Here is a 14,518-nt window from a genome sequence, read left to right on the forward strand (position 1 = left end):
ATGGGACAATTGCTTCTGCATTAAATTTCCTTGTAAGCATGAACTCTCGATTATCTAAGATAGAATATCTATATCTATGAATATTTCAAATAATTCTGAAATCTTACAATTTTCATTTTGGCCACTGAGCCTAAAAATAAGCTGATACTTGCTATTCAGTAGAGAAAACTTTTCAGTCTCTTCAATATTATCATGGGTAGGAGAATAGTGAAAGGTGATACCAGCACATAGCTAAGATGGGATCAGGCCATTAACAATAAATGATTATCAGAGTCCAGCTATGTTCCCAAAAACCTCTTTTTTTAGGCAAAATAATGGCTGGTCGCAAATAATGATTGTAATTATTGACTGCCATTATTTTGCATAAAAAGACATTGTGGGAGCATAGCCTCAATTCTATTATTCCCTATGTTCATGAGTCTACTCTAAAGTATACTGTTAACACAGCAAACCAGAGATACAGGCAATATGGCTGCCACATAACAATGTACAAATAAATGAAAATAAAAAAATCTGAAACTAAAAGAAATGGAAAAAAACATGTTTCAGTATCTAGCTCTAATCAGTAAAAAAAAAAAAAAAAAAAAAAAAACTTAGGTGACATGTTCACTTTAAAAGAACAATAGAGAGCGCTGATGAGAATTTTCATTGTCTATTCCTTTATTGGCCAAAGTACTCCTCAAAGTAAAGAAGGAATTAGTAATTACATATGACTAGCCTGACAGCATTACAGTTTTATTGCAAAAACAGTGCCACCCCTGTCTTCAGGTTGTGTGTGGTATTTACAGTTCAGCTCTATTCGCTTCAATGGAACTAAGTTGCAAAACCCACACCCGAACTGGAGAGAAGAGTAGTGCTTTTTCTGGAAGAAGCTGGCAATGTTTTTCTAAGCCTGGACAACCCCACATTTTTTATCATTAATATTCTGCCATGACTTTCCCCCTCCCTGCATATGACACTTCAAGCATTTTATTGGAGAAACCAACACTCAGCTACCAGGCCGCTTCTTACAACAGGCATTGCAGTAGTGACTATGACAGCAGAGGTGTCAATGTTCCTGTTCCTCATGGTTATTATTGTAAAATAGTGCAATGGACCTGATAAATAGGGTGACCCCCTCAAAACACGTTATCCGAATGATAAAGTAATTTAATGCTACTACAGCTGTCATCATAACCTGATGCTGCTGACTAGTGCCTGAACTTCCCGCTTTGCTCCTGCGTGAGGACCTCAATTTGTGCTCTACATTCCAGTGGTGCAACACTTTTATACTTTAAAGACCCCGGACACCTTTGCTCTGAATATATTAAAGTCTTGGTTACAAATTTCCTACCAATTAGCGGCTACTCAGAGAAATATAACTCCTTCAGATGGACTTTCTGTTTGTAAGTGTTAGAGATAGCAGTAGGGATGGGGTGTGAGTTACCAATCAGCTGAGAGGCTGGACAGGAGGAAGAGCAACCTTTGAGGACAGCTCGCACAAGATCAGACCCACATCAATCACAAGATCAAGGAAAAGAAAATGGCTGGAAACCATACTTAGGTTTAATTGTAGCAGCAGGGATGGGGGGTGAGTTACCAACCAACTGAGAGGCTGGACAGGAGGAAGAGAAACCTTTGAGGACAGCTCACACATGATCAGACCCACATCAATCACTAGATCAAGGAAAAGAAAATGGCTGAATACCATACTCAGGTTTCATTGTAGCAGCAGGGATGGGGAGTGAGTTACCATCCAGCTGAGAGGCTGGACAGGAGCAAGAGCAACCTTTAAGGACAGCTAACACAAGATCAGACTGACATTAATCACTAGATCAAGGAAAAAAGAATGGCTGAATACAATACTCAGGTTTCATTGTAGCAGCAGGAATGGGGAGTGAGTTACCAATTAACTGAGAGGCTGGACAGGAGGAAGAGAAACCTTTGAGGACAGCTCACATAAGTTCAGAACCACATAAATCACTAGATCAAGAGAATGGCTGAACGCAATACACATGTTTCATTGTGGATCTATGACATGTACTGCTCCCACCTTTATCTAGCAATCTTTCAGGATCTGAACACCCAGATCCCGACCGATCAAAACTTTTTGACATGTCAAAAGTTTTTAAAGAGACAGTAATCCTTTTAAGCAACAAAGACCCTGCATAGAACGCGCCACTTCCTCCTGCACAGATTAGGATTAGTAGCCTTTGATCCAGAATGTTTAGCTTTCGCTGGATGCGTGTTATGAGAAGTGGACAACACTTTCAATGTAATCTAGAGTATAAGAATCCTCTGAATACATCCAATTTCAGCCCGAGATCAAGCTTTCTAATTCCAGAAGTTCCGAGCATGTACAGTGGATTTCGCTGTGAGTGTCAGATGTAAGCGCTCTGCCAGACTGCTGAAATAAATGGTTACCTAATTCCCAGCTAAATAAAAGGTGTTATTGTTTCATAAGCAGCTACCGTGGTAGATTTGCAGATATTTTAAGAGCATTAGTTCATGTAGATTTCAAGAAAGGGGGCAGAGACAATAATTCAATACAGACTTTAAAAGGAAATTATATTACAAAAAGGATTACACAGCACAGGCCGGGTCTGTTTATTTCTATGTCTCATTCGACTAATGATGTTATTAGACTTAGTCAGGTTTGCACTTGGTACTTTTGATTTCGCGTATATAACGCCAATTTACACTTATTTGCAAGTTTAAAGTTTAGATGAAAAATGTACAAAAATGGTCATTCGCCTTCCTAACATAATGGAGATGCGATTTTCCTAATATTTAATTTATACTAATAATTATTAATTAATAAATAATTTAAATTAAATCATAATTAATCAATCATTTAAATTATAGATCTGTATTCCGCAAATGATCCCGAATCTATTAGCACCTTAAACAAGGTCCTGTAAGACCTCTGCACAGTTAAATGAGTTTTCCTATTTTTAACTAATATGTGTGTGTGTGTGTGTGTGTAATATATATATATATATATATATATATATATATATATATAGACACACATTTTTTTCCCTGTTTCTGTTTTACACTCTAGCCACAAATTTAGCCATCTCTATTTCCATCTCATTACACCTTCCTGACTATAAACATGCCCACTACCACCACAGGAGCTTCTCACATAGTGAAAAGAAGATAAAGCTGAAATCCTGACTATAGTGTACAGGAAGTCCATCACTGGATGTGCACTAGACTGAAAGGGGGACAATAAACATAGGCAATGGAGGAGACAGATTGCATTACAAGCTTAATTACTTGATTTTTGCAGTGATGATGTTGTCTTGTTGGCAGTTTCCACAAAATGTCTAATCCTTTGTGACCTATGGAAATAAGCTATTGCCAGAAAGGTCTAGTAGCATGCTATATTCCTCTCTCCACTGAAATAAATAGGCACCCTCAGACAGGATGCCGGTGCATATCTAGGGTGTACAATTAAAAAGGTTTTATTGGTCGAGGATTTAAAGTGACAGTGCCCATGTAAGCCATGGCCATGTTAATGAACCATGTATGGATAAGATAGATAAGGCGTTGACTATTTTTTGTTTTCCTTTTGTTTACAGCCTAGACCTCAGACGTCTCCTATATACATTGCAGGATATCATCACAAACGCAACCGGATATATGATCTTTAAGGCAAGAAAGCTATAAAACTCCCTGCAGTCTGTGGATAATGAAACCTTTGGATTTGATTCTAATCATCAGTTGAGAAGGTAATAACGTATTGACAGACATCACTCCCCGATCCCTACAGAAAACTATTCTTTTATCCTTATAATTGCTCTGTACACACTGGCGTGATGTTTTCCACTTTCACTCCATTATTATTATCAAATTTAAGCACACCTGGGTTTGTCCATACCGGAGCGTGCTGCATTCGATTACCGGTGGCTGAAGAAATTGGATGCAGCCTGGAAAACATGGATACGGCCATAGGCCATAGACCAGGGGTGGGGAACCTCCGGCCCGCAGGGCCTCATCCGGCCCCTGAGACCTCCCGATGCGGCTCGCGGCCTGCAGCTCCCCTGTGATGCGCGCCGCTCTGGAGGAGGAAGGAGCCGGCATACACAGCATCCTCCGGGGTCTGTGACAGCTGCCGGACACAGGAGGATGCTGTCTATGCCGGCTTCTTCCCCAGCAGAGCAGCGCGTGTCTTCAGTCTCCTGCGGGCCGCGCGCGATGACGTCATTTCATCGCGCGCCACCTGCAGGAGAAGACCGGCACAGAGGACCTGGGACAGAAGAGGACATGGGCAGCGTGGGAGCGGAGGTAAGGTGAATGGGATGTTTATTTTTTTTATTTGGGGGTTAACTAGGCCACCAGGGACATGACTGATGGGGGTTAACTAGGCCACCAGGGACATGCCTGATGGGGGTTAACTAGGCCACCAGGGACATGCCTGATGGGGGTTAACTAGGCCACCAGGGACATGCCTGATGGGGGTTAACTAGGCCACCAGGGACTAACTGATGGGGGTTAACTAGGCTACCAGGGACTAACTGATGGGGGTTAACTAGGCTACCAGGGACATGACTGATGGGGGTTAACTAGGCCTACCAGAGGCATCACTGGGGGGGTTAACTAGGCTAGCAGGGACATGACTTGGGGGTTAACTAGACTACAAGGGGCATCACTGGGGGGGTTAACTACAATAGCAGGGGCATCACTGGGGGTTAACTACAATAGCAGGGGCACTAGGGGAACAATACTTTGCCTTGCCCCGGGTGCTGCAAACCCGCTACTAACTGCCGCACACGGTATGCGGCCCTCGAATGGTTTTATTAATGCCCGACCGGCCCTCGACATGGAAAAGGTTCCCCACCCCTGCCTTAGACTGTGGGGGAGATTTATCAAACATGGTGTAAAGTGAAACTGGCTCAGTTGCCCCTAGCAACCAATCAGATTCCACCTTTCACTCCTCACAGACTCTTTGGAAAATGAAAGGTGGAATCTGATTGGTTGCTAGGGGCAACTGAGCCAATCTCTATGAGAACACTTTCCTAGAGATGTATTGGAGACCATGACTTCCGGCCTTCTTAGCTGTTTATACCAGTGTAATAACTTCTGTGACACAGCCATTTTCTAACGACAATGAAGGATCCACATTAATTAGGGTCCATAGAGTCATTTTATAGCAAAATTATTGTCATAGATGGCGGGGCCAAAGGGGTAATGTTTCTCTTTAAAGAAAGTGCCATAAGGGCAGATGGAGACTTATGGGCCTTCTATGCTCCACTGGGAATTCTGGTAAGAACACGCAAAGCAGCTCTGTGACACTACCTTTAAGGGTCTGTTCACACGTACAGACTCGCTGCGTAAAACTCGCACAGAACTCACATCAAACTCGCATGAAAGTAGCTGCGTTTTTTGTGGTGTTGAACTCGCCTGTGAAAATCATGTGCAAATCAAAACTCGCATGTAAAAATCGCACCAAACACGCAGCGAGAATACATACATACATTGGCTTAAGAGCAATCAGTATCGCTGTGAATTTATGTGTGAGAAACTCACAGCGATAAATACGCATCGAGTCTGTACGTGTGAACAGACCCTTAGAGGAAGCTTTTCTTGCAAGTCAGTGTTTGACAGCATTAAGAATCCTTAAGACATGCCTGGGGGTTTAATAAGTCAATCCAGACAGTCCCCAAAAGGGCAGGCTACCCATCTGGAGACAGCTGTTTTAGGTTCTCATTAGATTCAGGATCAGTAAATCCTACTAGAGATTTGCATAATTCTAGTAAAGAGCCCTGTGTATGTTAAAGGGGTTTTCCAGACAAATTCAATTGATGACCTATCCTCAGGATGGGGTGGCAATACCCAGCACCCCCACTGACCAGCTGTGGCATATATATGCACAGTGAAACAGAAGGAAGCAGACAGCTCTGTACACTGTGTAGTGGCCAAGCTGGGTTACTGCAGCTCTGCCTTCATCCACTTAAAGTGCCACTGTCGTTTGTAAAATGTCATAGAGACACGTCAAAAGTTTTGATCGGTCTAGGTCTGAGAGTTTGCACCGGTACCGATCTTGAGAATGAGCGTGGTGAGGATGTGCTGCAGCGCATCCGCTCCCTACTCTAGACATAGATGGAGCCCCACTGATCATGTGACACAGAGCCGCGAGAAGATTGCGCTTAGCGTGGTCTTTTCCTGGCTCCTTCTCCCGATCGGTACAGGTGTGAACCCTGACTATTCAAAACTTTTGACGTGTCTTTATGACATGTCAGAAGTTTTTACAAATGGCAGGAACACTTTAAGTATGAGCTGTGCTGCAGCGACGCAGCCTGGCCACTATACAGTGTACGGAGCTGTCTGCTTCTTGCTCTGTGTCACTGTGTATAGAAATGTCACAGCTGAACAGCTGAATTTCAGCAATTTCAGGTGTTTTAACACCTGAAAAGACCTACAGTATCTGGAGGATAGGTCTTCCCCTTTAAGCATCTATAGTACATCACATTTTTAATAACCATTTGTTAGTACAGTGGTGCCTTGGATTACGAGCATAATTCGTTTCGGGAACGTGTTTGTAATCCAAATCACTCTTAAACCAAAGCAAATTTTCCCACAAGGAATCATTGAAACAGACAATTGGTTCCACACCCCAAAAATAATGATTTATTATTCTGAGTAACATGAAAAACAAACATTTAGAAATCTGGTTATGTCAAATTATAAGTTACTGTATACAGTATACAGAATGGAGGTGCAGATAAAGAAGCAGGGTTGCTGTCAGAGGTCTGTGTGGTCACATGACAACAATGGGGAAGGGGGGTTGTTCAACATGGACCAATCAGGAAGTGAGAATTACAGAGCTCTGCAGGGGGACAGTGACAGAAACATTTGTATACAGTAGTATGAATGGCTGAGTGTGAGTGCAAGCACATTATAGCAGCAGTGTGAATGGCTGAGTATAAGTGCAAGCACATTATAGCAACAGTGTGTACAGCTGAGTGTGAGTACAGGCACATTATAGCAGAAATGGAGAAGATGGGAAACACAAGGGCTGACAGAGACTGCAGGAAGCATAAAGGAATGAACAGGGTATATGTGGGCACATACATGCAACACTCTGAGGAGAGAGGGGTTACAGCTAGGAAAGAGTTTACCGCAACAGTCCTGTCCCCTGATGTAAGCCCCAGCCTGAAGTGGATTTGCTATGATTTGGAAGGTGAGGTAGACTCCTTGGGTCAGAGTACAGGGCTGTAGACCCCGCTATGCAGACCATGCCCCTCCTCCACTTCCCTTCCCACCCAGTACAGGGAGCTCTTAAACCAAATCAATGCTCTTAAACCAAGTTACAATTTTGAAAAACTGTTAGCTCTTCTTGAAAAACGCTCTTAAACCAAGCTACACCTAAACCAAGGTACCACTGTTTCCAGTATAAATGACTTTGTTGTTTCTTTGTTGCAGGTGCTTAGTGCCGACAGAAAAAGAAGGTTTCCTCCAGCATCTCAAAGCTTAAATGTAAGTTCTGGGAAATGATTGTACATAGTAATATATAAATGTATATAAATGTACTGCCTGTATTGTCAGGGTGATAACAAGAAGGTTTATTGCTGTTACTATCTCCAGCAAGGTCTACAAAGATTGTATATAATATAAACGTCATTTAGTGAAGTGAGCTTTATACTTTCCATGTAAAACCGGTTTCACACTTCATAATCCTCAGTGGCTTCTCCCAGCTCCACTAGTCTTGATGGATAGATTACTTCCTCATAAGTTTCCCTAAGGAGCAATAAAAGGGTAAAAGTTATATAGATTTGCATAATACTTCTTTTTAAAAAAATCCAGTACTTATCAGCTGCTGTATGTGTGAACATATCCTAACAGAGTATTGGGACAGAGGTTGTCTTCATGAGATACGTAACGAAACACAATACCAAATGAGTAGCTGGGACGGATTTTCCCCAGTAGATGCATTTATTCACAGATGGCTTCTTGAATACAAAATATATTGGAAGTTAAGAGCCAATAAATCTAAAACCATAATGTGCCATTAATAAGACATTCTAATTGCTGGTGAATTAACACGAGAACAATCCGGCGACAAGCTTACAGCTGTATCTGCAGCTGCGAAGTCAACAACCTGGACAATAACAAGTACGTCATGCACAATGGGCAGTGGACATCGGATACCAGAATAATAGATAAGATATGATAGATATTTGGCCAGCTTGATCTTCTTCATCCTTATCCCATAATTATTTGGATAGACATAGGGGTTACGTCTTACCATTCACTAATGATAGCAAGAACCGTCTGCTGTAGACTCGCTTGCTATGTAAAGAACAAGTGTGCATGTACTCCTCAAAACTTCTGTCCGATTTCCCATTGGGAAGTTCATGGGAAACCGAAGCTCAGCTTCTGCCAGTGTGTCATCAGAGGGCGACTCACAGCTTGATAAAGTGCCAAGATGATGTCATTCGATAACTTTGCTCCTACTTAGAATACCCAGAGGAGATATTAATAGCTGAAATCCCATCGTCTGGAAAGAAAAAAAAAAAGATAATTATACTATTATTTGACATTTATGTAAATCCATTCTATACTGCATTTGAAACACATTAGGGAATCTTGAAAGGTGCACTCTCATCTAAGGGAGAGGGGAGAGCGGCTACAAATAATTTCCGCTTGTAATGCATTGTTTCCCCTGCGGGGGAGCTGCAGTAAAACTGAGCAGCCATTTCCCACATTGAATTATTACGTTAGACCCCTAAGGTTTGAAGAAAGCATTTGAAAGAAAAGTTCAGCCATTTTGAAAATCTTGCATCCAGCAGGGACGTACCTCTCCCACTGTCTGCAAGACCCCTGCTGGCCTCCGGTATGTACAAGTTCCGACCTGGCTGATGGATTGGCTGCTTAGCCAGTCAGTGACAGGGGCGGGATGCCACTCCAGTCACTGATTGGCTGAGCAGCCAGTCCGACAGACGGGATAGGCATCACTCTCACTCCAAGTCATGACGTCATCACAACTCAGGTAAAGTGCCATCTGGGGCAGGTTCTGAGGTCGGCCCTGCCGCTCACCGCGTCCACAAGGAGAGGTAAGTGTGTACTCGATATCAAATTCCCCCCTACTGGATTTTCAAAATGGCCGGACTTCCACTTTAATGCCACTGCCAGTTTGTGACTTAGATCCCCACCATGGTCACCCTTCTCGTATATTAGACTGACCTGTTAGAAGTCATCTGATGGAGAACCCTCTCGATCCCGCGATCAGTAGATACTTGCTTATTCATGCATTTCGAGCCTTCCTTATGCCAGAAAAGCCGTCTCATCTGCTTTTATTGATCTGCCTGAATACGTTCAGCCATAACATTCACAACAATATCTCCAAGGAACAAAACTATAAACAATTTCTGTTGAGAATGACGATATAGAAACAGAGAGCGCTTTATGGCAGCATTCCTGAAACGTAAGACAAATATCAAATGCAGAATGATTTGTTTTTATTTAACATCCTCGGAATATATTCCGTCTCCCATAAATCCCTGCCTACATATATATCTCGGAGTGTTATATAAACACATCTTACTCATATATGGTCTGTAGCATTCTTAAAATATTAGCAACGTGTGTCTAGAGTCTTACTTTAAAGAAGGCCATAAACATCTCCTACGAGAGTGATGGAGATGGTGTTTCTTTGATTATGTCTACAGACTATGGTGTAAACTCTAGGAATTTTCACATTCCCGCTAGTCTTTCAGCACACACTGTGAAGTTTGCTTTGCTAGGGCAAGGTAAATTTTGCATTCCTAAATCCTGAGACCCATTCCTTAGTTTATGGCTGTATTTATTTTGGGAATGTTTCCCATGGACATTGGTCTCCAATCCTCCTGGTAACAATTGGGTAACAAATGGTCTGGTAAGAAAAAAAATCCATAGGTCAGAAGTGTGGAGGGTAATTATGGTGTAACGCATAGAATCTGGGTTGAATAGATACCTGTGTAGCTTTAGGATGTCATTCCACGGGCCGATAGGGGCCCAATAATAACTGTAAATGAGCGCCGATCTGCTAAATCGGCGCTCGTTTACTGGGCCTATTAGACGGCCCAATTATCCTTTATCAAGGGCTGCATGGACATCGTTACCGATGTCCTTGCAGCCCTTGCTTAAACTTTATACGTTACCTATCCATGCTGCAGGGCTCCTCTTGCGGTCTTCTTCTCACCTGGTCCCGCACGCTCCAGCTTCAGAGCGGTCTGTTTCAGCTGACCGGCCGCTCAGCCAATCACTGGCTGCGGCGGTCCCGGCCTGTGATTGGCTGAGCGGCCTGTCAGCTCAGACAGGCCGCTCTGAAGCTGAAGTGCGCGGAACCCGGGAAGAAGAAGACCGCAAGAGGAGCCCTGCAGCATGGATAGGTAATGTAAATCGTCAGTGGCCGGCCGCGCACCGCTATTACACGTAGCAATGCGTGGTCGGCGTCCAACTATTATAGGTTCAAACCTATATCAACGATCAGCTGATGATCGTTGTCATCGGCTGATCGTTGTATTTATTACATGGAGCGATAATCGGCCGAATTGGGCCCATTCGGCCGATTATGGCTCAGTGGAATAGGCCCCTTAGGGTGGTAAGTAATTATAGAGAGTAGATAAGGGGCTAAATGAGATTAAAAAAACATGGAAGCTATCTTCCTGTTATGCATTCCATGCTGGACAGTACAGTTGCCAAGACAACCATACAAGACCCAGCGAGTTTCAACACGTGTGCGAAACTTAATGGGCATCAGATGATTGCCTCGGCTGTTGATTCCCTCCACACTACATCTGAAGAACATATAGGACAGAAACATTCTCTCCATTTTAGGGGTTGGGATCAGAGCTGGGTTGTTTAGCAGCAGTACACACACTTCCTTTCCTGTACTTCCCTGTCCAATCACAGGACAGCATCAACTCCTCCCTGCTATGGCATGACATAGTACGGGATAATGTGACTAAACTGACTGGCACAGTAATGGGTTATGATTTAAAGCATTCTAGAAAAGACGACATGTTGGGGAGAGAGGAGGTTATTGATGCACTGTGTTGATCCAGAGGAAGGCAAAACTCTGAGGCAGAAGCCAATTGCCCCACTACAGGGAAAAAATTCACAGGGGATAGCTGCCCAGATCAGACACTGCGTTGATCCTTTTAGAGGAGGTAGACATGCTCAGTTTGCATTAACATTAACCAGGTTCTCTCTGCACACAGTTCTAGCTAAGCCCCACCCCAATTCCTGTGTTCTGTTTTGCTGTCTCTCTTAACTAGAGATGGACTGAGCCAAACAACAGACACTGAGAAGGAGATTTATCAGACATGGTGTAAAGTGAAACAGGCTCAGTTGCCCCTAGCAACCAATCAGATTCCACCTTTCATTCCTCACAGACTCTTTGGAAAATGAAAGGTGGAATCTGATTGGTTGCTAGGGGCAACTGAGACAGTTTCACTTTACTCCATGTTTGATAAATCTTCCCCAAAGTTTCTGGGTTTTTTTTCAATGCAATAGAAATTCTCTGTCTTTGTAGAAAGCAGCAATACCATAAGGAGCAACCCATGGTGTGTTCATATCCCCTGAGCCTGACTCCTCTCCTCGGCAGGTTCGGACCATCCTTAATAGGTACATACCAACAAGGTCATATAAACGCTAGCACTGATGCCACAGCTACATCCTTGTAGGAAGGCACATTTCCAAAACAGGGGTAAGCAAGGCCGGCCAATCATTTTTTATAAGGTTGTATAAAAGCAGCTTTTATATATAAAACAAAGAAAGAAAACTTTTGTTTCCAGGAATCCCCTTTTATATGACACACTCAATACATTCTATTCCTTTAAAACTTTTAACGCGTCGAAAAATAAACAAAAGAACCGTTTTCACTGCCACAAAGCAATTAGGTTTTTTTTCCAGCACTTGGGCTAGCTATTCTCTCCTGCTAGTCTGTCCTGAGTTTCATGCATTCTTCCTCCAGCTTTCACCTGATGGTTTTGATGTGTAGTATATGGCGGTGTCATTTAGTACAATATGTCAGTTATGATGATGATGATTTGTGTTCATTGGAGAAAAGTGGAACGCTTCAGGACGGGAGGGTCTGGCTTCATTAGCATACATGAATACTCTTAATTATGGTGACTGCATTAAACTGCATTGGCCTGACTGCTCTTTAGTTCTGGTCAATGCAGAACTACTTAGGCTTAAAGGACAAGTCTGGGGGAAAATGTTATTAAAGTATTGTATTGCCCCCAAAAAGTTATACAAATCACCAATATACACTTATTACGGGAAATGCACATAAAGTGCTTTTTCCCTGCACATACTATTGCATCAAAGCTTCGCTTCCTGAATAACATGGTGATGTCACTTCCTGGATAACACGGTGATGTCACTTCCTGGATAACATGCTGATGTCACTTCCTAGATAACATGGTGATGTCACTTCCTGGATAACATGGTGATGTCACTTCCTGGATAAAATGGTGATGTAACTTCCTGGATAAAATGGTGATGTCACTTCCTGGATAACATGGTGATGTCACTTCCTGAAAAGAATGGTGATGTCACGACCCAACTCCAGAGCTGTGCGGGCTGTGGCTGATGGAGGGGATGATGGCAGAGGGATGCTCAGTGTCCCTCCAGTGCCCTGTGTCCCCCCTGCCATCATACTCTCAAGCAGCCACAACCTGCACAGATCTGGGAATCAGGTCGTGACATCACCATGTTATCCAGGAAGTGACATCACTATGTTATCAAGGAAGTGACATCACTGTTATCCAGGAAGTGACATCACCATGTTATCCAGGAAGTAACATCACCATGATATCCAGGAAGTGACATCACCATGTTATCCAGGAAGTAACATCACCATTTTATCCAGAAAGTGAAGCCTTGATGCAGGAGTTAAGTGCAGGGAAAAAAGCACTTTATAAGCATTTCCTGTAATAAGTGTATATTGGTGATTTGAACAAGTTTTGTGGGGCAATACAATATACTGTAATAAAAATTTTCGCCTGACTTTTTCTTTAAGTATACAGCAAAAGCCTTAAAAGGCTCCAAACAAGAAAATCTCTGCCCTATCACATGTTCATCTCTATAGCTCATGTTCTATATAAAACTCCAGGTACATTTACGAATGTGTGCATGGATATCTCAGCATCAGTCATTATATTTTTGCTTACCTTCTTTCTGGATAATGAATTAATTTTTTATTTTAAGTTAACAGTTTAAAAATTCTTTGACGAGTCCAGCAAGGTAAATTTTAAAAAATGTGGAGGGATAAATTGAGTAATAAAAAAAAAAATACAAAAAATTTTCTGATTTCAACAAAGCTTTGGTTCCCACAGATCACTGCTCACAGGCCTGACCCACCTCAGCCAGTAATTGGCTCCATTTGCAGGGGCATTAGGTGGCCGCCATTCTCTTGATCAGTGGGGGTCCTCCCAGCAGTTGGGCCCCTAATGATCATTTATTCAGATATATTCATATTAACAGGATAGGTGATAAAACCTATCATCCAGTTTCTATACCACATGAGCATAGAGTCCATAAATAACATACATACATTAACATGATCATATACTACATAAGTTTCTGCCATGATTAAGGAAGCGCATTCCGAAAACGCGTTGGCGTTTATGATACTGTCATGTACAGTTTTTAATATGCTACAATAAAGAAAAGATTTTTATACTACTTGGAGCCGGACAGCAACTATTTGTATTCCATATATGTATCGGGAGTCGGCCCGACTCAAGGTCTCGTGCTTCATGGTGGCTGGTGCCTGAACTTTTGGATAAAGGGTGAGCTGATATTATCCCTTTCTTCTCTACATTACCATATAATACCCAAATAATATCACCATACAATGCCCAAAACATTATCATACTGTGCCTTCATATGATCACACAGTGCCCATCATATAGTACCCTAATAGCAATATCATAAAGTCCCAAATACTATTACCATACAGTGCCCAAGTAGTGTTGGTATGTACTGTAGTGCCCAAGTAGTGTTATGTACTATTTAAACTAAATAACATTAGCATATTGGAAGAGATTACACAAAGCTTGTGCAGAGGATCAGTGGGGCACTTATATATTGCTACAGCAACCAATCAGATTCAAGTTTTCATTTTTCAAGTGCCATTTTCAAAATAAAAGCTGGAATCTGATTGGTTGCTATAGGCAAGTGCCCACTGATCGTTTGCACAAGGATTGATAAATGTACTCCATAATCTGCAAATATGATCATACAGCACCCAACTAACATTACCATGCAATGCCAAAATAACTATCATATAGTGTGCCAGTAACATCATACAGTGCCGTAATATTATTATACAGTGCCCTAATAATATCATACCGTGCCCTAATACAATCATACAGTGCCCTAATAATATTATCATACAGCACCCTAATAATATAATCATACAGTGTTCTAACATTATCATACAGTGCCCTAATAATATAATCATACAGTGCCCTAATAATATCATACAGTGACTATTATAATCATACAGTGCCCTAATATTATCATACAGTGCCCTAAT

At 42.2% G+C, this 14,518-nt stretch overlaps 1 protein-coding gene across 4 annotated transcripts in view; it reads left to right on the forward strand.

Moving 5' to 3' along the window:
* Positions 1–14,518, forward strand: part of COL8A1 (collagen type VIII alpha 1 chain) — a 65,446-nt gene that overhangs the window by 35,099 nt on the left and 15,829 nt on the right. For 2 of the 4 annotated variants that reach the window (XM_069946318.1, XM_069946321.1), the window contains exon 1: positions 7,432–7,464. The exons of 1 other annotated variant lie outside the window; for it this stretch is intronic. The gene's annotated coding sequence lies outside the window, so the exon portion shown is untranslated. Of the gene's footprint in view, positions 1–7,431; positions 7,465–11,527; positions 11,596–14,518 lie in introns of those variants that run through there. One more of the 4 variants, XM_069946320.1, reaches the window with a different exon arrangement.

Source organism: Dendropsophus ebraccatus, chromosome 11, assembly GCF_027789765.1.
Source record: "Dendropsophus ebraccatus isolate aDenEbr1 chromosome 11, aDenEbr1.pat, whole genome shotgun sequence".
Lineage (NCBI taxonomy): Eukaryota > Metazoa > Chordata > Amphibia > Anura > Hylidae > Dendropsophus > Dendropsophus ebraccatus.